At 34.3% G+C, this 3,588-nt stretch overlaps 1 pseudogene; it reads left to right on the top strand.

Annotated features, from left to right (window-relative positions):
* Positions 1-1,744: 1,744 nt before the first annotated feature.
* LOC122124549 lies at positions 1,745-1,844 on the top strand (annotated as a pseudogene).
* Positions 1,845-3,588: the final 1,744 nt, after the last annotated feature.

Raw genomic sequence — 3,588 nt, 5'->3', positions numbered from 1 at the left:
AACAGAGCATCAGAATAAAATCCCTTATAGATTAGCAGAAAACAATACTGTTATTTTACCATGTGTATTCAGAAGACCACGAACACTTAGAAGGTATCACAAGCTTATACTGAAGATATTGCGTTGATACTTTTTATATTCTAATATATATTCTAAGCCTAATTATTTATATTCCAATCTATTTATGGGAATAAATGTCAATATATTTGTCAAATTATCAATTCTAGTAAGATTCATTGTATGAAATTTAAAATCAGCACATATAAATATAAAATATATAAGTACATATAATATAAAATTTGTTTTGCATTGTTGTGTTGTGTTTAGGGAATCAAAGGCAACTCTGTTTTAAAGTATTATTCCAATATCTCTACCTCAGTTTTTGGTAGAGTTAGACTTAAAGCTTTACCATTTGTAGATATGCAGCCTAGAGGCAAGAGGAAACACTGTGATTAAAACATTACAAATTTAAGGCCTAATATCGAGGAGAAACATATGGACTTCTCCAGGAGCTATTGCAATATTTGGTGATAGAATGTCAGTAGTGTAAGTTCCTGCTTGGTTGGATGATAGACAGGTCAGGACAGTAGGTAATCATGCATATGAACAATTTTTTCACTTTCTTGGCTTTAGCTACTTTTGAAATGATACATATAATAAACAATTAAGTTTTGATAAAATACCTTCCATTCTGAACAATTCTGTCTGAACTGTTCATCTCTCTATGATCCCTTGTAACTAAGATTATTTTTGTTCCAGTAAGAGAATCCATGCTGTCAGGGTAAGATATTCTGGTTGGTCTATTCCTACATGGAAGAAAGGTAAAGGTTCAGTGTCAACGTCTAGTGCGTTGGGGTCCCTGGGTAAGGGTCACAAAATCACCAGGACACAGGGGATGCAGAGTGCAAACAGCAATTGCCACTGCATGCTGTGCTTTATTGTTAGTGGGTGTTTAAAGACTAACAAGCATAATCTTTGCCAAGATTTGGTCAGAAAACATTCACACAAAAAATTTCCACAGATACATTTTTACTTAACCTATGAGAGAATGTCTAGGTATATTATTATCTAAACTATTTTAGAGCAAGCTCAAACCACTTCTCCAATCTCAGGAAAATGCTTGACCAGCTGTTCATCTATGCTTAAGCAAGCAGAAGAGCCACTTCCTCAGCTCCCAGGAGTCTGTGACATGTTTTGAGATAGGGAGAGGGAACATTTTCCCCCTGTACCCTGGCGTTCCAAGAGCTTTCCTAATCCCCAAAACAGTCTTCAGATAATCCCGAGGCTGGAGTCTGCATCATTCTGCCCCCTCAACCTAGGCCCTGAGTCTTCACAGTTCAGGTAGACATTTGTCCCAGCAAGACCTCATTTGGGAAATTTTAAGCTGCAGAAAGTTAGAAGTAGCTCTTAAGCAAGGCTTACTTTGAATCCATTAGCTCCACAACGCTAACTCAGTTGATAAATAAGTACTTGAAAAGCCACCACCTTTGGACTTAGCTGTAAAGGCTTCAAAGTATGATAAAATTTAAAATGAAAACGACAAAATAGTCATTGACAAAAAAAATGTAAATGTGAGCAATCGACCAAACTATATAAGTTTTTTCCAGTGTACACAGAAATTTAGAGAAATAAGATCAATAGCATTTTTAGGAACAATAAGGGTTCCTTGTTACAAATAGGCAACCATGGATATATGCCCGTATAAAAATTGTATCATTATGTACTTAAATTTAGAGGATACTACATGCTTCAGCAGCAGGTCTACCCAAATTACAACAATACAGAGATTAACATGGCACTTGCACAAGGATGATATGAAAATTTGTGAAGTATTCCATATTTTCCATTCTTCTGATGCAAGAAATGAAAAACAGTTATTAAAAAGTTGATTACAAAAATACACGTGTAACAATACATGTAATTCATAGAATTAAAGGTTAGTTTGACATCAGTGTATTAAATTTTCACCTTAGAAAGGCCGTTACATAGCATAACCGTTACAAAACTTGAAATTAGATAATATTGCCATTTTATCCCAAAGAAATAAAATAATATAAGAAACTACGAAAAAAAAGGAGTCTTAAAATTCTTATATATGGAATGCAATCTGAAAGGTCACATTTATTAATGAATCATTATATAACAATGTAGAATTCAAAGTATTATATCTAGGAGAGATTGAAATAGATTATGGACATTACACAAACATAGATATACTTTTTTCAGAAAAGCTCCAGGAACATCTTTAGATTCTATACTATTCATTTCAACAGATAAGTTATAATTATTTCTGATTTAAAGAATCACAAACTCTGCAGAAATCATTACAGATGTATACAAACAACTCTTGAATACATTTTGATATCAAAGTCATGCAATTCACTTGGAAGAATACCATGGAATACATAAATTTTTATAGTAAGATATTGCTGTTGCTTTGTATTGTGAAAAAAAATTGTAGGGACACAAAAGATGGACTGGCATTTTTGAAATTTAAGAAACTTAAAAAAACCATTACGACTTAGGAGAACAATTTGTACAGCCTTCGACAACTTCAAAGAGGTAGTGATACATACTTACCCTTTTGGCAATATCAAATGCAGTTTCTTCAAAGTTGTTCTTCAGACCTGGTTTGATATAATGGTTCAACAGAAGGAGATACAGAGTATCTTTGCTATTTCTATTCCCAGCAGCAAGATGCAAGGAGGTCAAGAGGCCTTTAGTTTTGGGATTGGTATCTGCATCATGATGAATTAATAAAGAAGCCATTCTGGTATTATTCCACATATAAGTACTGTGCAGGGGTGTCCAGCCATTCACAGTTATTGCATGAATATCTGCCTTGAGCTACCAACTCATGGACAATGTCTAAGTGTCCACTCTAGGCTTCCCGATGAAGAGGGGTATACTCATCCTCATCCCTAGTATTCATCTGGGTGGCCTTTTTGGAAAGTAGTGTTTACACCACAGTAAGCCGATAAATTTCGGCATCCCAAAGAAGAAATTTGCTTGGATCCTACTCCATTTTTTTCTTGCAATTGATACCATTCCTCATTTTTTCATCTTGTTCCTTGTCTTCGTCAGAATTGCCTAATCAGAGATTTTGAGTACCAGTGGGAATGAGGTGTCCATGTATTTCCCCAATAGTTCACATTGGTTGAACTGGTCAGAAAAAACTGGTGAATGTTCTGCATATGTTTTTTCACCATGATTAATTTTCTCGTTTTCCATTTTCACTATTCTAAATTATTCTAACTGGAGAGTAGTGAATTATAGGGAGCAGAGGAAAGATTTTCCTCAGTATTCAAAGGTACAGACTGAAAATCAGGACCAGTGGTGTCTTCATGTGCAGCTTATTCTAGGAATGAGAAAATAGGAAACAATGCCTTCTATGTAAATAATTTGGGAAATACCATGTTATAGTGTAAGAGAACTCACTATTCAACATATGGCATTTAAGAGCTTTCTAATAGCTTTCGAATGTTGGTATCTAACATTAGAAAAAATGTATAATGCAGTAGTAAAATAGAAGTCCTTTGTATGACTACCTAAATTCTTGTTTTTTTTTTTAAAGATCCTTGTTTTCAT

The sequence above is a fragment of the Dipodomys spectabilis genome, unplaced genomic scaffold, assembly GCF_019054845.1.
Source record: "Dipodomys spectabilis isolate Male_0828 unplaced genomic scaffold, ASM1905484v1 ptg000239l, whole genome shotgun sequence".
Lineage (NCBI taxonomy): Eukaryota > Metazoa > Chordata > Mammalia > Rodentia > Heteromyidae > Dipodomys > Dipodomys spectabilis.
Note: the sequence above shows the minus strand (reverse complement) of the source record. Positions and strands in the feature narration are given on the sequence as shown.